The following is a 24,526-nucleotide window of genomic DNA, read 5'->3' as shown; positions in this document are numbered from 1 at the left end:
TTGTAATTGATTCTTCTTAGTTTCCTTAGCTTGCATCTTCTTCCTTGCTCTCTGTTTTCTCTATGAAGAGTGCTTTCCATCTCTTTCCTTCTTTTGGTGTCCAAGCCATCTTTTAATGTCATAACTCTCACCTTGCTTTCTTTGTTTCTTCTTGCCTATGCAAACTCTTTCTGTCTGTCTGTTCTATGATCTTTTCTGGTTCTTCTCATTCAATTCTTCCCTCTCATTCTCTTTTCCACTTCTCCATGTGTCTCTCATTGTGTGTGTGTGTGTGTGTGTGTGTGTGTGTTTTACTATCTTGATCTTTTAGGTTGTACTTCTCAGAAGTTTATAGTACCGATTCCATGTTTAGTTTGTCTCAGTCACCACTATGGGCATAACATTCTGTTGGTGTGGGAGAGGTAAAAGATCTGTCAGGAAGGAATAATATATTCATTTATTCATTTGTCAGACATGTGTTGTGTGCCTGCTAGGTACCAGGCATTATACTAAGAGCCAGGTAGGGATAGAGAAGAAGCAAAGAAGAATGAGATGGTGTCCACTTGCAAGGAGCTCATATTCTAATCAGAAATAAATAGGTCAAAAATTCTTATGATGAAGCTCTGACTTGGGCTGCATTAGAGATAGGTAGAAGATATTGAGCATGCAGAGGCCTGAAATGATTAACTGTGAAGAGGTGGGAAAGAATTCACAGTGCATAAGGCTTTTGAACTGGAATGTGAAGAATAGTTTGGAGATTATCATTTGGAGATTGTTTGGGTCACTAAAGGGCATTCTAGGCAGAGGCAATTTACAAAAGACTGAAGCCTTTAATAAATGTGGTGGGCCCAGGGAAATGCATATGGGAGATACAGGGTGTGTACTGGAAAAAGATGAGACTGAAGAGGTGGGAAAGAGTTTCATGGAAAGTCTTATAGTCTGTGTAATGGGGTTAGGGATTCCTTCTGAAAATACTGGTGAGTCATAGACAGAAGGCACATAAGTATTTTGGTTATCTGCAAGTTAAGGAGACAGATAAAAGTGGATGGATTTAATGGATAATTTAGAGGTCAAGTGGACAGAACATGTGATTGATTGGATGCGAGAGGCGAAAGAGAGTGGGCATTTAAAATAAATTTGTTTTAATTGGCATATTTTCTCCTGAGGATTTCAAATTCCCTTAAGAGTTATTATCCCTTTCTATTCATGGGATTCTTATCTTTTTCTAGTGGGGTCTTTTCCTAAGGAATCTAGAATTTGAAGTTTCTAGCTCACTACTCAGATACATTGTTTTAAATTTTGGCAATAAAATTCTGTTTTCTTACTTTGCTGGGTTTGGCTGACTTGTCTGTGCAGCACTGCTGGTTCTGAGGAATCAGTAGTTCCACACTCAGCTTCTGGAAGGAGGCAGAGGGTAAGCACAGCATGCTTTGGTGTGCGTGGGGTAGTGCTGTTGAAGGGGAAGTAGCAAGATCTTTACTCTTCTTACAGACTAGGTGCCCTGTATATGCTGGTAGGATGGAGGGAGGAATAACTGAATGGTGAATAACATAAAGAGTACTTATAGTGTCTTTATTTAAATTACTGTATGAGGTGGGGAGAACTTGAATGGGAAACTGGAGGTCAGCAGGCTTTCTCTTCTTGCTGTCTTTTATGTAGACCAATATTGAAATTGAGATATATTTCTCAAGTTCAAATAATGGGGTAGGGGAAGGAGAAGTTAAACTGTAATAAATGTTGTGGAGACTTAGGACCAGGTTAGGGTTTTTCTTTCTTGGGAGGATTCACCAAGGGGTAATTATACTGAATCAGCAGGACCTAATGTCATAGGTTGAGAAATAAGAGACATCAAATTTGGGATCTAGCAGCACTTACCCTGCACTCCTAGATCCCCACCAGCTCACCCTCAACATATCAGATTCAGTAGAAGATTTTTAGGTTTGGTGTTTCTTTTTCCTTTTTGGAGGGCCACATAAACTCATTAACTCTGGATTCATCATTCCTTGCTACATATCTTCAATGTCTTGGGTGTATAACCCATTGTTATCATCATACAAATACAAAGCATTTTCTGGAGACAACAGTACCTTTGTCCTGAGTATCCGTCTTCATTAGGTGTTGGATTGCATTAATTTTCTCAATTCTGTACCCTTCTTGTTTCCATGCACCTTTGGCATATTACTTGGTAATTTCTTTCACTGTAGTTGATTTTTCTGTCCTTTGATTCTGAGTTTGGCCACATGACTTCCTTTGGTAAATGGAATGTTGTAATAAAGAGTTTGATTCCAGTTTTGAGGTTAGACTGTTTGATAGGATTTGGACTTCCACCCTTACTTTTTTTTTTTTTTTTTTTTTTTTTTTTTTTTTTTTTTTTTGTGAAACAGAATTTCGCTCTTGTTGCCCAGGCTGGAGTGCAATAGTGTGATCTCGGCTCACTGCAACCTCTGCTTCCCAAGTTCAAGTGATTCTCCTGCCTCAGCCTCCCAAGTAGCTGGGATTACAGGCACCTGCCAGCATACCTGGCTAATTCTGTATTTTTAGTAGAGATGGGGTTTCGCCTTGTTGTTCAGGCTGGTCTTGAACTCCTGACCTCAGGTGATCCACCTACCTCAGCTTCCCAAAGTGCTGGGATTACAGACGTGAGCCACTGCACCCAGCCACGTCCACCCTTCTCTTTCCCACCACCATACATCTGGTACTTTAGACAAGAAAACACATATACACCCCTGGCTTCTTTGCATCACAGAGAAGTTTGAAAACCCTCACACACATGACAATCCCTTCCCCCTCCCCAACCCCTGACCACTATAAAGGCTCAAGTCACACTCCTGTCTTGTCATTCCAGATTGTCTTGTGTCTACCCTGCCCCCAACCACCCCCCTGCCCCCACCCAAAAAGTCCCTTGTGTGACTAATAACCTTTCTTTCAAATTCTCTTGGTGTGCGAAGCATTATCAGTCTGGATATCCAACCTACTAATTGGGGTCAGAGGGTCTATTCCACCTTCACAGGATGACTGCAAAACAAATATTAATCTATGTGTGTGTGATACTTGCAGACGGTTGGAAGAAATGCTTGCATGTCTCTGCTTCAACTATTTCTCCTCTGTTATGGCCATGAGATTATGTCTAGGCTAGCCCGCTAGAGAGTGAAACAAATGGAGTAGCATCCCATTGTCTTATCACCTCAGTCAGCAAATCAGTCAATGAATAGCTGACCCCAGACATGTCAGCAAGCCCAGCTAAGATCAGCAGAGCCTCTTAGTCAATCCACAGCTAACTGCAGATGCATGAGTGAAGCCAGGCAAGATCAGCCAAGGCCGATCAAGATCAGCTGAACCCTCAAACTTGTGAATTAAATATATGCTAATTGTTGTATACCACCAGATTTTTGGGGTTGATATGTGGAAATACTGTGGCAATAGATAACTGAAAAACCGAGTGTGGGAACTTTTAGACCAACCCTGGGGTAAATATAAGGTCTCCAAAATTTAGCAACTCTCCCTGAAATCCAAAATGAAGCAAAAGATTATAGTGCAGCTTGTATTTAGCCCTTTGGCCTCTATTTTTAAGAGTTAATTTTGTTTAATTTTTTTGTGCTAGGACTCTTAATAAGCAATTAAAAAAAAAGCCTTAAGTAAGATTAGCAATTTGCACCTTTTTAAAAATTAACAGCACTCTGTTGTTTTGATATTGAGCTCCATTATCAATTTGCATCTTTAAAGAGGTGTAACCTTTCTCAGATATTTTGCTCTGTGTTCTTACATTTAACTAGCAAGACTTGATTTTTACATTGCTTATGTTGGCTTTGCTTCTGCACAATTAAAACCAGAGGAAAAGAAGAAAAAAATCTAATACTCAATAATTAGAAGTATGATGTAGATTTCTGTAACCCTGGCTATTCAGAGCTGAGTGGTGATCAAGGCAGGATTGATGTATTAACATGCAAGGCAGGTATGTTAATAAAGGAAAAATGTCCTACAGTTTTAGGACACATATCAACAAAAATTTCTGCATCCTTGAATGGTTGCAGATTATACCTTCTTATTTATGAAACTAGCTCCTAGGAGCAGTAAACTTTGAACTGGCATGGACTCCTGAACTCTCCCAGTTGTATGACAGGAACCATTTTGACTGATTATGTCCCATCTTCCACACTACCTTGCTCTGCCTATCCAAAGTCGACTCTCCCCAGGAAGACCATCCACCAAGCTGCACCCTGAGGTGCCTCACAGGCAGAAGAGGTCATGTACCTCAGTATCATCCTTTGTTTTCTACTCATATTTTCTCTAGTAAAAAGATTCAGTTGGTGGCAGTGAAGTCCTTCTTTATTTGGGAAAGTGTACCAACTACCCTTTGCTTGGTTAGGACAAAAATACTAACCATGTTGCTCAGTAGAAAAATGTATTTGAAAAACTAGATTGTGAGTAATTACCTGTATTTTTTTTTCAGTTACACAAAGTATGAAACATTTCTACATCTTCTGGACTTCATTTTGAACCCACTCAGTGTATTTTCTCAAATCATTAACCAAAACAATGTATTTTGTTTATTCAACAATGGACCAGTGAAAACTGGAGCTTAAACTGTATGTTTTCTCAATCTCTGAGCTGGAACCAGAACATCAAAACTTTCGTGAACTGAGCTGATATTCCAGAGTTAAATCCTTGTTGAGATCCTAGAAGGGTGCAGTGGTTCTTGGTCACTTTTTAGAATGCTGTGTAAAATCTAAAAGCTTTGGTTTTGTTCCTAATTAAAACTAATTTTATCTTGTATTATTCCTTCTAATGTAATGAATGCAAAATATGATGTCACTCGTTGCAGAAGAGAAAAACATGAAGCATTCAGGCAGAATATACGTCTGTCTTTACCATGGAATCTAAGTCACTTGTTAATCTGGCTTGTGACCTCAGTCCAAGCAGATTGCCGTGGGATATATAGATGTGTTGTCCCCTGTGGCAATATTCTCCAGCTATTTAGATGGTATTTTCTTTGGAGTACTTGATCCTGGAAATATCTAGGGAATACTTTAATTTCTAATTTATCATGAATGTACAGTCAAATGGTCTTTAAATTTTTAGCTATCCATTTCTGTAATCCAAACTACAGATTGAAAAAAATAATACCACATCACATGGAATTTGAAGACATTTTAGTTACACTGATAAAGTGGATACGATTAACTCAACAAAGGTTAATGTTTTCAGATAATTATTTATTCTTCCAAGGATTATACGGGAATGCCTGGCCTTTCTCACATAAATTGAAAAATTCAAAAGGGGAGTGAATGTTTGAGATGTCAAAGGTATATAGGAAATGGCCTGCATTTAAAAATTTAGGAAGAAAAAAGATTCATAAACAGTAAAGGGCAGGATAATGATGAGTAGGAGTTCAAAAAATAGTAGCCTGATGATGCATTAATAGACTGTAGCCTCTGGCTCAGCAGTGAGTCATAGGGCAATCAAGAGACATGTGGTGGTGGTCTCTGTGATGAGGGACTGCCTGCTGCAACTGAATTTGAATTCAAGCAACCACTGCTCTGATTTTTAAATTTTTTATTGGATGTTTTATAAATTACAGAGCAATTCAATCTAGTTGTTATGAGTGAAACAATATAAAAATGTATAAGAGAACACTAATTATTGCTGCTCCTTCTATGCCCAATCCCATGCTTTGGAAGGATTCAGTATTAGTTGACTGGTGAGAACCTTCCACACTTTCCACTTTTTTTAGATACATATACAAAAATATATTCTCATGAGTAATTTAAAAATAATTGTATCAAAATAGGACCAAATTTGCACATTAATCTTTGCTTTTTTCACTTGAGAATATATCCCGGGAAATCAGAGAGGAGACATAGATATAACGCTATCCTTTTTCATTTTTTTCTTACTTTCTTTATATGTGAACACACACATACACACACACACACACACTCTTACCTAAATGGAATCATTAATAGAAATTGTTTTTACACATTGATTTTTTTCTTTCTTTGCCTTACCTTCTTTCCTTTCCCCTCTTCCCCATTCCCTCCTTTTCTGTCTCAGTCCTGTAGCCTACATGTAGAGTATGGTATACATCCTTCACTACCTTTCTCCATTCTCATATAATCCTTATGCACAGCCATTCACATGGAGACACACACACACACACACACATACACACACACACAGATTTCACTCTGTGTTGTAAGCCTACAATGTGCTTTGAGTTGAGATTAGAAAAGTTGACCTTTCTTAATCTCTGTTCTGGGCTCCTCTTCCTTTGATTTCATTTCATCAAACTAAGTTTCTTAGTTTTACTTTGTTTTTAAACACAGTTTTTAAACACAGTCTTAGTATGTTGCTCAAGCTGGTCTTGAACTGCTGGCCATAAGCATTCCTCTTGCCTGAAATCACAAAGGTTGTCAGTGCTACTGGCCTCAGCTCATGACTTATTTTTCTACATCATCCATGTAGGTGGTCTCATCCATTTAATGATTTTAATTATCATCCTTGCTGTTGATGTCCAAATCTACATTCCCAATTTAGACCTCTTTGGTCCTTATATTCAGCTTGCTTCTGGATATTTTCATCTAATTTTTCCATAGGCATCTCAAATTGAATGTGCTCCAACTTCACCCTTTTCTTCTCCCCTTTGCATCCTGTATTATTTATTGCAATTGGTGCTATCATCATTCATCTAGATGTCAAGCTAAGAACCTACCACTTAACAATCAGTCACCAAGTTCTGCCAGCTTATCAGTTAAATAGTTCTTGAATTTATTCTTTCCTCCCCATTTCTTTCATTAGTACACCAGTTAAGATACTCATTCAGCCTCATATATATTATTGCAAAAGTCTTTCAGCTTTTTCTTTCATTTGGATCCCATACCCATAGTGAGTTACTGGGTTTCTATGGCTTCCAATCCATCAAAGAAAACATTTCATTGTTTTTGGTAAGGTTGGAAGCATAATAGAACTGTCCATATTAAGGTGTTCTTCATTTTTTTCTTCTGGGGTAGAAAGTGTGAAACATTTATTAAGGTATAAAACAAAAACAAAAACCATGACCAGAAAGAGAAGTTGGACAATGCTAGGAAAAAGCAAGAATATCCTAGCAAGCACTGATACTCCAGCAACATGGGGAACATATGTTCCTCCCCTACTTCCAACTCCTCTTCTCACTCATGCTGTGCCTTCCACTTTAGATAAGTAATTCCTATGCCATTGTTTTCCTGTCTGTTCTACAGTCAGAGTGAGTTATGTAAAACACAAATTTGGTGTTTGTGTCACTTTTGGGTGCTGGGAGCATTATGGCACCTTGATGAATAGAGCTGACTTTATGGGCTAGGGTTGGTTCAGATTTAACCAGGCAGAAGAAGAACAGATGAAACAAAGATCCTGAGTGATGGGCACAGCTGTCAACAGAAGATCATTGAGTTCATGTTGTGGGTGATGGGGAACAAGCTGATAAGACTGTCTGAGGCTTTTTGGAGGTATCCTACCAAATTGCTCATGAGATGAATTCCTTCCAACCTGTGCTGTTGGTCAGAACACTTAATCTGTGATCTCCTTTGGCCACTAAAAGCTAGACTAAATCTCATAAGTAGCTCCCTGAGGCTCTATTAGACAGTTATCTACTGGAGAGACAGAGGCTTAGGAAGCAGGAGTTAGGAAACACTATAACTAGATAGAATGGAACAAAGCATTTGGAAGAAGTGTAGATGGCAGTGTGGTAGTGAAACTGGAATGGGAAGGAAGAGGAACTTAAAATTCAAAGAGCCCTGGTTCTCATTTGTCATAGCTGCTAAGCCTCCTTGAACACTGTTTTGATAGTTTTGGCAGCTTTTATGAAGGTGAATCTTATGTTATCAGGATTTTTATATTGGATGTGGTGAGATCAGGATGAAGTTTATTAATGTCAGTTACCAAGGGCACTGCTGGGTCAGTAGGTACTGAAGGCTCTCTATGAGCCTCCCAGTTATCTCCTTGTGGTTTTCGTTATGCTTCACAAGTGGTTAGGAGTAGACTATTGCACTTCATTCTGGACACCAAGCTACCAAAAGTTCCATGTTGCTTTGTGAAAAGCTCAAAAAACATTTCACTGGCCTGAAGACAGGGTCACAGCACAGAGATTTTGTCTGGTTTAGGCCTACCCAGGTAGCTCATACAGATGTTGGAGACTCTTTGAATATGATCAGTGTTGTATAAAAGCCTAAATTGTTAGGTCCTATGGAGGTTGCTTTTTGATAAGGGAAATTGGATGCAACATACAATGAGAGAAGTGATTTGGCTTTCATTGCTCCCAGGGAGGGATTGGTACCAAGAAAGTTCTGGAAGTTATGGAAGAAGACTATTGATTCCAAATATTAGTAGGATTTAGATGATTTGGAAATTAAAATGGAAAAAGCATCAAACATGATTCTTTCTACGGAAGCAGAAGACTAGTTTTTTGGGTCAGTTATACACCTACATATCATAATTTCATAAGTCTTAGCCTCAAGGACGTACAGTAAAACAAATGAACCATACGCAAAAAAAAAAAAAAAAAAAAAAAAAAAAAGTCGCTAAATCTTCACATTTAGGGGCACCAGAAAAAGTGGAAGCTAATGATAGTATCTGGTTTTCTGTCTTTCCTGGACTAATGCCTAAATATGGAAGCACAGAACTACTGACGGTATTAAGAAAAATGGAAAGTCTAGAAGTATTTGACCTGATCTTATCCTTTAAAACATGCAACATATTCCCATTGACCAATAAACATAATCAGCAGATATTATAATCTTGTTTCTGTGTGACAGGACAAAGACTGGAGATTTATGCTATCCCTATGAGAAAATTCTCACTTCTTTTTTTTACCTCTTCTGCAGGGAGTATCAGAAGTAAAATGAGATGACCAGCCCCAGGAGGTCACCCCAATTTAATCAGCGGTAGTGGGTTAGTATTAGTTACCTGGGGTAACTAATATTCAGTCTAGACTGGAGAGCAGGAGAAAGAAAAGGCCAAGAATGCTTCGGACTTCAGAAGGCCCCAAAACTGATCTCAGAAAGAGGAGTGGGAAGGTGGTGACTGAGTTCCACAGAATGAAGTTCACCCAGATGGAATTAGGTTTTAACAGCAACACCAGCAAGGTGTTAAGCTCTTGGCTGGAGTGGAGAGGTCTAGTCACATCTCTTGGGGTGGTGGGAAATGTTGCTTTCTGAAGTCTCACTCTGAGGCCTCAGAATAAGTGTGCTACTCTGCGCTGATCTCCCAGCTGCTTCAAAGCACCCCCTCCCCTTTTTGAGCAAGGCAAGGTAAAATAACTAGGCAAAATATATCCATACCAAGGTCATCTGGAAGGCACAACTGTGTCCAGTGATGTTTCTCACAACTCTAGCGTACCTAGGGGTATTGCTGTCTACTCCCTTTCTTCTCAAGGCCTTCTTTAAGTGCTCTCGTTGTTTTGGCTTTCTGTACTCCAGCGTGGCAGCTGATAGACAATAAATATACTGCTCTGGGGATGAATTTCAGATGTGGAGTCTTCCAGCAAATTTGAAACTTAGACAAGTATCTTCTCCCATTCCTACTTTTTATTCCTTATAATTTCTGAGAAACTTTCCTGCCAGCAGACTTCTCAGACAGTGACAAACTGAATCCTCATTAAAACAAAGAAAGGTTAAGGGGAAAAAAATAACCTATTTAAAATGAGGTAACTCACTAGTCTTTCAGCTATAAATTGACAATAGGATTTATATAAATCCGTAATTGTATCTCTTTTACCTGCAGTTAGGCTAGTTAATGATGAAAAAAGTATACAGCTGATCGTGTGGCTTTAATGAGGATTCTTTTTACAGAGTTAAAAAAATCCACCAAATTAAATTCTGCCAATTTACTTCATTGCAAATTGAGCCACCACCCTGTGAGCAAAAAAAAAAAAAAAAAAAAAAAAAAAAAGAAAAAGAAAAAAAATCATCAAGTAGCTTAAATCAGTTACAGCTAAATGTGTAAGTCAGCATGTGCTTTAGCCTTTAGTCATGAAGAATATATTAGATTTTAAAAATAAATGGCTTTCTGCTGAGTCTTCATTGCGGTGGCTTTCTGACTTTTAATTAAATTTTCAGTACTTGTGGATGCTTCCTCATGTACTCTGGCCACAGAGCTCGCATTGCCTCCATCATTAAGTGGAGTGGAAAACCAAATTGGAGATTATTAAGCTTGTTCATTTCTTTGTTATCAGTAGCTGGTGGCTCTCTCCTTTTTACTTGTTAAATAAGGATGGAGCTTTCTACCAGGATATTTTCCAAGAATGAAATAAGCTCTCGTAAACAGAGCATGATTAGCCCTAATGCGGGAGCTTGTTAAATGTTCCTCATTATACATTTCTGATCTGTTTCATCAGTGTTAAGTGAACTTAATGTAAATTAATAAAAACAGGTTTGCATTATTTTTAACAGGATTGAGAGTAAAGAAGAAAACTGTAAGCAACACTAAACTCAGCAACTAATGTTGAAGTTTGCACTTTTTCTCTGCTGCCCTTTCTGTTCTATGGAATTGAATAAATTGAAAAGCTTAATATTTAATCTGTTGGAATGGAGCATTGTAGTTTAGGTATTACATTAGAGACTGTAATTGCTAGTTTGGTGCTTTTCTGCAAATTTTGTGTTTGCTCCTTTTGAACGTCCCAGAAATAAAGAGATTTATGAAAATCATGTATTATTGGAGGGATTAATCTTGAACAAAGGAATTTTAATTTTTATACCAACAGGGTCAAGAACATAATTTTGGCTATAGAACCTAATGGTTGGATTTAAATTCATATTTGTTTTGATTTATAAAACTGAGTTCATTGCAGATGCTTCAAGGGAAATGTGTTATGTAAAATTCACGTTGTTTTAAACAGTGACATTCTTAAAATACAAGGCTGCTTCTCCTCTTTAAAAAGAAACCAAACTGAAAAGACACTTAAACATGCACAGAAAGTCAAAAAGCTAAGGGCTACTAATCTAAATGATAAGATGATTTATCTCTGAGATGCAGAATTAGATGCCCATGAGCAAGTTAGAATAATTGGGGATCCCAGCATTTAAATTTTTAGGACCTTTATTAACTAAAGTATAGTGTGCCTAAATTGCAAACTCCTTTGAAAAATATTGTTAGGAAAGTGAGGCTGCTATTGACTTTGTGGTTTTTGTTTTGTTTTGTTTTGTTTTGTTTTTTGAGATGGAATCTTGCTCTGTTGCCCAGGCTGGAGTGCAGTGGCCTGATCTCGCTTCACTACAACCTCTGCCTCCCAGGTTCACGTGATTCTCCTGCCTCAGCCTCCCAAGTAATTGTGATTACAGGCGCCCACCACCATGCCCGGCTAACTTTTGTATTTTTAGTAGAGACGAGGTTTTGCCATGTTGGCCTGGCTGGTCTCTAACTCCTGACCTCAGGTGATTCGCCTGCCCTCGGCCTCCCAAAGCACTGGGATTACAGGCATGAGCTACCGCACCCAGCCTGTGGTTGTTGATAGAGTTAGTGGAATCTCTGTATGTAGTGATTGTGATTATTTGATTACATTCACAGACATCTTAATGCTCATGAAGTCTGAGCAAGTGTTTAAAATATAGTGAAATCAATAAAAAGTTATAAATTACGAAAAACATGCAATTGTGGATGCAGTTCCATTTTAAAGGAATTTTCTGGAACTTTACTTTTCATTGAATATTATGTAGTTCCTTGGACAAATAGTGCATATTAACTATTTGTTTAACATTAGTGGTAACATATACAGCAAAGTCTTGATTTTAACTAGAATTCTTAGAACATGTCATCCTCACAGCCCAGAATGGTGAAAGCAAAGGAATGTATGCCATAAATATCCACCATGGCAGATGTAACTGATTGTTCACAGTGCTCTTTCCTGCTCAACCTACATTAGCTTCAGAATTCTTCTCAATACAGTGGCCCAGGCAGTTCCTACCATTGGATTGCAGTTGGTATATGAGAGGAAGCCTTGTTTGTCATCTCTATTATAATTGGTGAACTTTTTTTTTTTTAGATTTAGTTAGGAAATTTTTGGCTGAAACAGTTTAGGTCACTTCCTGCCTTATTAGAGTATGATGAACACATTTTCATTGTTACATCATTATTCATTAAATTTTTATTTCCTGAAGATTTTGTTCTGATTCTGTACTGTCATTATTATAATGAATTTTATTTTCCCAACGAATTATATATGTAGAAAGTATAACAGATTAGAATGAAATTGAACCAAACTTAGGATATGTACTAGAATATTCCTGTTCTTCCCTCTCTTCTTTCTTTCCTCCTTCTTTCCTTCCCTTCTTTCTTGCAAACTTTGATTCATTGGAATTCGGTCAGAAATCCAAGATATAATTTAGGTTTCCCAAAGCATGACTTAGAGGAAAGACAGAACACAGTCCTTCTAAAATGTCCAGGTGATCCTAAAATGTGGTCGAGTTGGCTTTGTCTTAGGAACCATCTACTGCGAACTTTAGCCTCATTCTGCTTTTCTGTTCTCTGTTTATCTTCTGTCCCATTCAGCTTTGCCTTATCTTCTGACATTTCCATGCTGGCTTCCTCATTATCAGCTCGCTCCTATCCCGGGTCCTACCGTGGAATTAAGATACACATAGCTCTCTCGTCCCTGCACTCCCCAAGTAAAGCATTAAAGCTAGATACTGGTTAATTGAGAGCTTTTAGTCACGGAGCTGTATTTAGCAGAACTGACTAAATGTCTTAATTGAAAAAACAGCAGACAAGCACTCCTCCTTGGTGGCATGTAATAAGGACCACCAGTGATTCAATGCATGTGTGAGGGTAAATGTCACAGGGAGAAATTGGGACCTTTCAGAACAGCTTCAGAAATGGAGCTGCCGCCTTAGTGTCAAGACAATAAATTTAAGGACTTGACATGTGGCCAACATGAAGAGTAAATATTGAAACAATAAATGACTCTAGATTAGTACAAAAAAACACAAAAGAAACTTAAGTGGTACACCAAAAAGTGGTTAGAAAATATCCTTCAAAGATGGGAAAAAAGGATGCATTATATATGTCTGTAAAGTAATAATAATAACATGATGATGATAGAAAATATTAATTAAACACTTAATATGGGATAGGTACTATTCCAAGAATTTTACATATGTTAAATCTTTCCGTACTAAAAAAACTTTAGGGGTAGCTACTATTACTATCCCTATTTTATGAATAAAGACACCGAGTTATAAAGAGAGCAAACAACTTGCTCAAATAGCTAGTAGATGACAGAGCTGGGAATTGAATCCAAGCAGGAATTGAATCCTGACTCTAGAGCCCATGTGTTCTTTGGTTGCAGTTCCCAAAGTTAGAGTGCTGTGTTTTTCTCTCAGCATTCTTGAACTTAATCTAAGAAAGAAGCTATGTAGGTACAGTCACTGCCCCATGAGCCAAGTTCTTTTGGCAGAAAAAATGATGCTACAGAGCAGGGTAAAAATAGAAGCTTCTGGAGACTGACAGATTATGGGACTATTGCCCAAAGAGCATTCACTTTTATCAACCTAATGGTACTGACCTCCAGGAAATCAGAATAAAAATAATTCAGAAAAGCATCATCAAATCTCAGACTTTTGGATAAAACTGAACATAAACATAGGATAATACTTCAATACCAACTTCTCTTATTCCTTTTGTGATTGAGTGTTGAGGGAAGAAATACAATTATGAGTTACTTATTGGATGGCATGAAGATTTTCACAGACATCAGAGGAGATGAGTGACCAAAATTAGAGTTTTTGTGAATAGAGGCTGGCACTAGGTGTGGAGCTGGGTTTGGAGCCACAGGGGTTGTGGAAGAAGTAATGCAGATGAAATTAGAAGGTGCACGTAGGCACCCAAACAACCTGGTGTAACGGCGATGGTGGGCACCGGGTCAGAGGAGGCCTACCATTGACTGCCTCCGCTGATCATTTGACACAGCTGATTGTGGCCCTGAAATAACCACTTGCTTGCTTTTATTTTTTTTTTTTCTGAGACGGAGTCTCGCTCTGTCGCCCAGGCTGGAGTGCAGTGACTGGATCTCAGCTCACTGCAAGCTCCGCCTCCTGGATTTTCGCCATTCTCCTGCCTCAGCCTCCCGAGTAGCTGGGACTACAGGCACCCGCCACCTCGCCTGGCTAGTTTTTCTGTATTTTTTTTTTTAGTAGAGACGGGGTTTCACCGTGTTAGCCAGGATGGTCTCGATCTCCTGACCTTGTGATCCTCCTGTCTCGGCCTCCCAAAGTGCTGGGATTACAGGCTTGAGCCACTGCGCCCAGCCTAACCACTTGCTTTCAAGGGCCTTTTTCATAGTTCTTCAACATTCAGTATATATGAGGTCTTGTGTAGAATTCTAAGATGAACATAATAATCCTTGTAGATAGATTTTTTAAATTATGGAATTTTAAAATTTTTTTAGAATTTAAAATTTTTTTAGAATTTAAACATTTTTAGGTTTTTAAAAATTGCTTTTAGCTCTACTCATTCCTCTTAATATTAAGGGAGGAGACCACCCCTCATATCATCTTATGCCCAATTTCTGCCTCCAAAGAAGGAAGAAGTAAAAACTAAAAGGCAGAAATGAAATCCACAGGCAGAAAGCCTGGTGCCGCACCCTGGGCCTGGTAGTTAAAGATCGACCCCTGACCTAATTGGTTCTGTTATCTGTAGATTACGGACATTGTATAGAAATGCACTGTGAAAATCCCTATCTTGTTTTGTTCCGATCTAATTACAGGTGCCTGCAGCCCCCAGTCATGTACCGCCTGCTTGCTCAATCAATCACGACCCTCTCACACGCACCCCCTTAGAGTTGTGAGCCCTTAAAAGGGACAGGAATTGCCCACTCCGGGAGCTCGGCACTTGAGACAGGAGTCTTGCTGATGCCCCCAGCCAAATAAACCCCTTCCTTCTTTAACTCAGTGTCTGAGGAGTTTTCTCTGCCAGCTTGTCCTGCTACAATATTAGCTATGTTGATGTAGTTGAGGGTTGCCTGGAGAAGTGCCACATGCTATCTATTTAATTTTGTTTATTTTCTGCCACCTAAACGCCCTAGATAGGAGCTAGTTTGCACACTTAGATTATTATCTTTATCATTCATCATTCTGCTCATTGGCTATTTATAAAATAAATGTACATAATGTGCCTAAAAATATGAAACAAGAACTTGAACAAAATTGAAAAAGAAAATGAGAATCTGGCATTCTGACTTCTCAAATATATCTCCAGTTTATTTAAGGGAAAAAAAGGCAAAGAAAGGAACATTTCTTATTCATATAATCATAGGAAAATCTTAACAGGTGGGGAGATTTCTTCCTAGAATGCAATGTAGTCTCCTCAGTTGAAAGTAATTCTTGTGATATTTAGCAGAAATGAGCATTGCAATGGAGGCTGCTGTGCTGCGCTTCCTTTGGAGGGTTCTTAGAAGAACTGAGTGGTTTTCATTCATGTTTGCCAATTTCATAGATTTTCCCAACATAAAATTCAAAAGGCAGAAGGAAACCCTAAGTCTACTTAAAAATAATTGTGTGTATTTTCTTCACAACACTTTCAGAGTGGGGTTTTCTCAGAATCTGTTTGGTTCTTGGGTCACACTGATAGGGCCGAAGGCCCACAAGCCACCATTCATTCATTTTCCCCATCCTGCCCTTCTTTCATTTATCCTGCACAACAGTCCATGAATGAATCCACAGGCAATATTAGGAAGCTATGCAATGCAACAAATGATGTCATAATATTAATAGCTACAGTTTATTAAATGCCCAATCAACAACAGGTGCTCCACCTGCACTTTTTTTTTTTTTTTTAACATTCTCATGGAAACTTTGCAAGACAGATACTGTCCCTATTAGTCAGATGAGAAAGCCAAGACTCAGAATAAGTTTAGTGGTCTGCTAAGGTCTCCCAACTGATAGGAGGTAGAGCTGGGGTTCAAAACAATGTCTGCTGGATTGTAAACCCAATGCTTTCAACATGACACTATTCTGCTTCCTTACATTACCTGCATTAAAAAATTCTGTACTACCCAATTCCTGCCAGAAACAAAAGGACAGCCATGCCATATTACCAAGCTAAGAGTTGCAAGGGGCCTGCGAGCCCCATCCGGTTGTTTCTGACTACTAAGAACTAACACTTTGGTTAGGTGCTTAAAACATAGGCTTTCCCAGCCAGGCAGGTGGGTTGGCCAGATAGGATTAAGGCACAGGGACTCTTTACCAAGCAAGGTGCTCCTTCCTGTCAGAACACATTTCCGTAGAGCCCTGCAGTCTGCAAGCTGGTAGCACCTCCTCCTGCTTCTGCCTCCTAGTGGGCTGTCTGAGGGAGGCTATACATATGTATTAAGTTATTAAGCGGTGGTATGGGTTCTCACAAGTTCAAACACAAAGCATGCTGTGTCCCTGCTCGAGCATCTCCAGGAGGGCCTGGATTAATAGAAATGCAAATGGAGCATCTGCACAAGGCCATATGATTAGAGCCTCCCCCTCACACCTCAAAGTCAAGAGCAGAAAAACACTGCATGTGAAATGCAACAAAAAATGGTGATATAATATGCAAAGTCTGTTACCCATTTCAACAGCAGTCAACAAAACATTTCTACTCACACCACTCAGAACAATTCTGCCCCAACTTTATTATGTAAGCTAATGTCTTTCCTCAGGAATAAATTGCTGTTGGCTCGTTAGAGTCTTTATTGACTGCTTTATTGCTTAAGACTGTCTGCAGACCACTGTTGGGCCCACTCAAGAAATTTGCTGTTAAAAGATGTAGGGCTTTAATTTTTTACCTCTGCTCTTTTCCTCTCCCCTGGGTAGAAATGCAACGGCCAATGAAGACTTAAGGAATAGTAAGATGAGTCTGCCAGGGCTGGCCTTGGAGTCTCAGTCTGGTGCGAGTCATAGACTGGTTTGGGCTATTAGGACCCAGTCACAGGTTTCATCTCCATTTGAGTCAGGTAGCCTCACTCTGTTTTCGTGGCTGCACTCTTAATTCTGTACAGTGGCAGGTGTCACTATGTGACCTCTCAGGATGGGGACCAAATCCCAGCATGTTGGCACAGTAGTGTTCCATGTATGTTTGTGAGATGATTGAATGCTTGACTGAATAAATGAAAATAAAATCTGCTTGCCTCTCAGTGCATGATGTGGGCAGGAGGGTATCCGTGTGAGGGAGTGTGGATGATTTAGTGCAGCCATCCCCACTGGAGAAAAACTCAAAGCTCACACGTGACTGTCCTTTCTTTGTCTCTTTCCTTTCTACGAGTGTTCTCCCTCCCTGAACCCAGCCTTTTTTACTTTAGCTGGTTGATTTGGTACACATATGCCTATCTGACTTTGGGAAATAATCTTTCCCTAATCATGACCCTCCAATCATATCTCACTTATAACCGAGTGAGTGAATCATTGTTCTTTCCTGTCTCAGAGAAGCAGGGGGCATTTATGTGGCTTAGAGTGAGTCATGGCTAGGGATGAATTCTGAGGTGACCCGATGCCTGGATATTTGCTATTTTCTGTATTCATGCAGCTTTATGCTTTGAGTGACTGCTGAGCTGCTGGAGATGCCATATACTCATCAAATTGGATGCTTATATTTATTCTTAGTTATATTTCTAGAGAATGTTTTTCACCAGAGAACATTGCTTTTAAGTTGTCGTAGTAGATTTTCTTTTTACCTTATCCATACCAAGCAACCCATCTTACCTTCCTTTGCCCCCAGTTTCCTGTCTGCCTGAACATTGTTCTGCATCTCATCTGGGACACAGCTGCATTCTTTTCGTCTCTAGGCTCTTTCCCCCCATTCGGTTATATGCACACTCCTTCTAGATCCATTCTTCTAAAACGTAGCTCTGACTATATCACTCCTCAGCTAAACACCTCAGTGATTTTTCATTGCTTAATAAACAAAACACAAGCTTCTTATTCAGACATTTAAAACTCTCTAGGATTTGGCCCCAAGGTGAATTTTCCAACATTTTAAATTAACTACACTCCATTCACACCACACAATGTATAGTTCCTTTTCTCTATAAACCCCTAAACACCATTTACTTCACTTGCAGTGAAATTTCTTTCTGTGGTCCATCCCGGCTTTCTGACCCACCCTTCAGGAAGTATCTTAGCTGTCACCTGCAGTTGGAAGCCTACTCAAATTCATCCCTGTGATTTCTTTGTATGTGCCTGCCTTTTGCATTTTGTCCCTCTTTTTGGCCAACATCCCACTTTCCCTACTATTCCAGGTAATGCTTATCGCTTGGATAGGTATGCAATAGAACAAATTTTATTTACTGAACAAAAGAAAGAATGTTGGATGAATGTGCATCTCTGAAATCTCCCCTTAGAGTTTGTGATGAACCTGAGGAGGCAGCAGTGTGATGTAGCAGAGACTGAGCCTTGGAGTCAAAAACTGGGGCTGGAGACTCTGCTTGGCCGTTTATGAACTGTAGGAGCTTGGGCAAGCTGCCTAACTTCTTTGTGTCTCACCTCTGTCAATGCTTGTTGAATGCATGAACTTATGTTGTGGATTTTTTGTTGTTGTTGTTCATATGCATATTCTTTACTCCCTGGAAATGCTGAAAAGCAAAGTATTGCTTGTCTTACAGATACGGAATATTCTCTTCACATATAAGTCATTTCATGAACTGACATCATAATGTACACTACAGAACTAGTAAGATTTCATTGAAAAATAATGAGTCAGGTAAGTATCCTATGATTGCACTAGCATCTACCTCTTTGAAAACTAACTGTGAACAATGGAAACTACATGCTTGCTTTTAAAGACTATACATTTTGATAGTTTAACTAATTTCAAGATCTACTAATAGAAATGACACAATGCTGCTAATGTAAGTGTCCACAGTGAGTAATTTATTGGACAAAGAAGAAAAGGAGGGAAAAGTTTTCACAGTGATTTCTTGCATCTGCAATCCTAAATCTAATTTAGTATTAGTGCTCCTGACAGGAAAAGAAATTTCAGGGCAGTTACTCACACTTTTGAAGGTTTTATTTGGCTTAACCTCAGAAATAACTGCAGTGATGGAGCTGAGTGCTCTCAGATGTGGGTTTTCTCTCTGAAATAATGGACTCTTGAGTTCATTCTTTTCCTAAAATTAGGTCCAAGATGCTGTAGAGCCTTCCTGAGGAGTGGCTTTAAGTACCTTGTGATGTTAAAAAAAAAAAAAAAAAAAAAAAAAATCCCCCGCACACTTACATGAATACATACAAGAAACTAGGAAACCTCACTGACCACACAATAGATTTGAACGTGATGGACAGTGGGCCTCTTTGGGGCCACATGTTGCTATTGCCAGCACCTCCATTGTGAGCCAGTTCTGAGCTTTGTGCCACGGCCACTGAGTTATGGCGAGGGTTCCACCTGTGTCTCAGATGCTCTCTGGGAGGAGGCATTTCCATGTTATTTACAGTATTGTCTCCCTTTTCATGGCATTTGTCCTTTTCTTTTGAAACTTCCCTCTGGCCACTTGTCAAACTGCAGCAGGAAACATAAAACTGGGAAGCATACACTCACTTTCTGTTGGGGATGAGATAAATAACTAAGCAAGAAATAGTCATTCACCACAAACACCACTGGTGTAATATTACATTATGTCATAGCACTGGCAAAAGGAGAGGTTCTGGCTTTGGTATGGGATGTAACTGAGCACAGGGCTAAGTTGTTTTTTGTTGTTTATTTTTGTTTTTTCTTGTGTCTGTGTCTGATATTATCCTATGAGAAATCTCTGAAAAATCACTAGTATTTGTATAGTTCTTTACAACTTATAAAGCACTTCCCACACAATTTTAATGTTTAGTAGAGCATCCCTGTACACCTGATGTTATTATTTATATTTTTCTGATGATGAAACTGAGGCAGCAAGGTCCCACAAGTTAAGTAATAGAAGCCATGGAGCACCATGTAGTGGTTACAGTCCTGCCAACAGTGGCTCTCAGAAACATCAGGACTTGGAGCTGCACGCTCAGACTAATGAGAACCTGGAGCATTAGATGGGGACTGGTTTCGAAAGCCTGGAAAAGAGCTGACCTGAGGGTTCCAGAACAGATACTCTAGGGGAGATTCAACACAGGGGATAAGAAGCCCAACTAAAATCCAGGCAGAAGGTGAATACGGCTGTCATTCTGAGAAAACCACATGACTAAGCAGAGAAGGGGAGGAGGTTATAGGACAAAACCTGTGCCCCCACACCAGGATGCAAGGGTTTCGATTAAAGATAAGGAGTTGGAGCTTGGTGGAAATCTCTTAGTCATTGAGAAATAGCTGCAGGTGTTTTGTGTTGAGTATTGTAGCCTTGACCATGGGTAGGGTAGAGCAGCCTCAGATGTCAGATCGTGAATTTGGGAAGATTGAGTTAAGTCTTAGGATTGACATTCAGGGGAGATACAGAAAATAAAGTGAAGAAACATTTGAATACATGTTATGGGTTGGAAATCTAAATGTCATTACCTCTAGAAATTCCCAGGCCATCTCTTTTTTTCTTCCTTCTTCCCTCTTCTTTCATTTCCTCATCTCTCCCTATCACCCCTCCTTCCCTCACCATATTTCTTCATTATATTTCTTGTAGTAGAGCTATTTGGCAGTGTGCCAGAGACTGTTAGGCTCTGGGGTTGCAAATGTGACCTAGAAAAACGTTTAGAAATCTTTTGTCAATGAGGAAAGCTATGTGGTTACCTTTGGATTACCCTTGTCCAAAATTTTCAACTTTTCACTTCAGGTACATGAATTTATGGACTGAAAATAAAAACAATAACTGGGTACTCATTCTGAGTCTCTATGATTATGTGCGTGTGCACGTGTGCATGCATAAAGAAATATATAGCTTACCGATTAGGGTATTTTAATGTAATAAGGAAAACCTGTTCTTCAAGATCATACACTTAACTTTTCCTCTCTTTTGTAATTTTCATATAGCTCATCTTATTTATGTAAACTCAGTAAATCCTTGCTGATTTATTATTTTTTATTTACTAATTTCAAGCTTTCTCCTAATCTCTGGTCCTGAAAATAATGATTTGTATTTCAGTATTTTAAATTCTGAAATACTCTTCCCGTATGATTTCGAATAATCCCTTGTCAGCCTTCACCTTGCCTTTTCCACTTGTTGTCTAGGTGTTTAATCAAAGCAGGTGTGAGTGTAGAATAGGAATGGGTTAAGGTAAACTGGATAATTTATAGAAATCTACACCTTTGCTATAGAAGAAAAAGTGTTTTGAGCTTGAATAATGGAGACTGACTTTCTATAAGGATAACAATTAGACTGAGTAGCAACATATATTTTTAACTAATGTTCTCCATCAATAAACTTTTCCTTTACAGAACATATGACTATACAAAAATCTGCAATGTTCAGGAAGATGGTGGAGGAGTAAATAAAAAAATACAAGCTTATCTTGGAGCGCCAACCGTTCATGTCTCTTTCTTTTCAGAGAATCTATGTGTTAATGGCCCTGAAAGAGTGTTGAATGGGATATAGTTCTAAATCAATGAGAGGTGTTATTATCTTTATTACCATTTAGCATTAACAGTTCATCACCATGCACTTTTTGTAGTCCAAGATACCAATATTCATAGGACTGAGGAGATTTAAGTTTTATCTTCATGAGCTTGTCACTGAGATTCAAGAACAGTTTATACTCCTGGAAAATACTACCTAATGTTCTAAGTATGTATGTCTAATTCATTTGAACTCAGAAATTTCAAAATCCCCCTGTGCATAGTTTTTCCAAATGATTGCCCACATCAAAACTACACAGGCAAAAGGCGGAATAGTTAGCAAAATGGGAAGCTAGATTTGGGGCTCATATCATTTTCCGTACTAATCACTTACCTTGGGAACCCATTCTAGGAAACTGTCAGGAAGTAGATTTTCAGTATGTGTATACCTGGATGTGAGGCTTTGCCAGTGGTCTTAGAGGGGGTGCACAGCAGCTGTGATCCCAGGAAATCCACACGTCAGTGATATGGGGAAACAGCAATTCCTATCTACAAAGAGACTCTCATCCGAGATTATCCAGGAGCTGATTCACTGCATCTATTGTCTATTTCATGAAAGAGAAAGAGGCAGCCAAGGAACATACTCCCATTTTACAGATAGGCTTGCTAAAGTTATTTGTCCCAAGTTGTAGATTAGGCTCAATAATGTGACCTAATTCTGAATTTATCCTGTAGATAATTTAACATCTTAAAAGATCAGCTAGGACTGATAAAATCAAACAAATAAAAAATATATTCACAGTGGCAATGAAATGCACCTAGGGCTCCCTTACTTTTCCAGTGCCTCACTTCCCAAGTAAGTATCTGGCTAATAAGTATTTTGCGTATTTTTCTATGGAGACAGATTTATTTTAGTCTGAGATCAGGAGAAGATCATTGGAGAGACTTGGAACCAGGTCTGAGAAGATGAACTGGGTCAGCTGGATTCTTCTGGGAAATTGAACAGGTTGAGTTGAGGAGGTGAAATTGAGGAGGTGGGACAGGACAGGGTGTACTAAGGGATGTCTTGGAGTGGAGAGAGACCACGATGGGCCATGTGCAGGCTGAGGAAAGCCAAAAAAGCTGCAGATAGATTAGACAGGCGAGGAACCAGCAGCCAGCATGAATCATAGACAGAACACAAAGACCCTAAGAGAAATGGAGAGATGCGTTTTTTCCCCAGAGGCCTTGGAAGGTAGAATTGCTGAATCCTGTTCCAGTTCTCTAATTCCTTTGATGTCACTGTCTTTTTTTATTACTCCAATGTATCTTTGCATTAACTTAATTGTCACTTCCCTAACATTTTCTTGAGTCAGTTTGAGTGAGGTTCTGCTCGTTGCAATCAAGTCAACCAGACATAAACACCTTTTACAAAAACAAACAACACCCCTCCTTCCTTCAAAGAAACGATGACATTCCTCAGCATGGATTGCAAATCAGAGTTGCATTTACCTCTACAGTGAGAAAAACATAAGACAGTTGGCAAGAGCCATCTTGTTTTACTCTACCAATTTATCGCTGTTTGATGCCTTTTGGTAACTCTGGTATAGCTGAGATCACCTGAACTCATAGTCCTCAACTAGCCTCTATTCAAGTGAGTAATCGGCAAATGATGTTTCTGAAAAACCTCGTAAGTGGAGCCTGAATTGACAGTGTTGTCTGGGGTCTTAGTGGTTTCTAATAATCCTGTCAAATTTCCTTGTAAAACTAAGAGAACTTTATTGATTAGGCCACTGCTGTTTGCAAGAGGGCAGGAGGATGGGACAAAAGAATAAGGCAGGGAAGAAGAGAAGGGAATAAACAACTGAGTTATGGTGTTTCTTAGCCACAAGTCATCAGATAAAATTCCTTGCTAATAAAATATCTTGCTGAACAGGTAGATTGTCACACTTAGCAGTGCCTTCTTTAGTCCCTTGGGGAGCTGGTGTGCTGAGTCAGAGGTTTCCAATTCCCCATGTGAGGTCAGTACATCAAGTGCTTCTGCTGCTGTCTAGATTCGGTTAGACCCTGCTATGTTGCAGCTCTCCAAAGTGGCAGCAAAGAGAAATGGATCTGGACCTGTTCAGATTTCTTGAGAAAAGTTCTGAGGAGGGTATAAGATGGGAAGGGGTATGGCAGGGTTTAGATAACCTAGATCTGAAACAGAAAACATCTCTCTCCATCATGAATTTGTACACAGTGGTGTTCTCCTGCTGCGTTCCTGAAATCAGCGTCTGGTATTCATGCTCTCGTTGCCAAATGATGGATCCCGGGCATTTCAGGTAACAAGCTACCTGCTGTCTGAGTGGAAGTATTTAAATGCCTGCTGTTTTTCAGCATTCAGGTTGTTTCCCCCTGTGTTTCTCCTGCTAGGGAGCAGGGCTGCCATATGTACAGGGCCACCTGGCTGGCAAAACATAAGAATCGTGTTTGGTGTTGGATTTATTTGATGGTGTACTATTCTTGGCAGCTGGGTTGGACTTGCTTTGGCAATTGTAAGAGGAAGGCATCGTCATTATGCTCTAATTTATTGCATAGCCACTGGGTTCCAATTTAGGCTGAAAGACTGGGGGTCTGTTAGTGTGATTAATATTGCTTGGCAACTATTCTATTAAAATAGAATCATAATAAATACCTTGAATATTAGCTTCAACCTTAGTCTTCTGGCTTTAAGCAGTGGGTAAGCATTTGGGTTCTGGCATGGACAGGCATGTATTTAAATTCAGACTCAATTTCTATAATGGTTTGACTTGTAGCAAATTGCCTAGTTTCTCCAAGTCTCAGTTTCCCTTTTTGTAAAATGAGGATAAAGCAGTATTCATCTGACAGGGTTGTTTTGAGGAGAAAGGGAGCCCTTGGCCTTGTGTCAGCTACATAATGAGCAGTCAATAAATATTTATTCTTTTAGCTTGTGTCAGATATGAGCAACTGGACACTTCTTTGCTCTTACGCCTTACTAGTTTGCAATGTTCAAAGTGTTAGGTAGCTTGTAGAAAAGACGTAAGACTTACTTTCTACTTTTTTGTTTAAATATTTTAGGAGACCAAGCTTTGCAAAATTCATGCCAGATCCAAAACAGTTCAAAGGAGTATAA

Source organism: Macaca thibetana, chromosome 1 (assembly GCF_024542745.1).
Source record: "Macaca thibetana thibetana isolate TM-01 chromosome 1, ASM2454274v1, whole genome shotgun sequence".
NCBI classification, from domain to species: Eukaryota; Metazoa; Chordata; class Mammalia; order Primates; family Cercopithecidae; genus Macaca; species Macaca thibetana.
Note: the sequence above shows the minus strand (reverse complement) of the source record.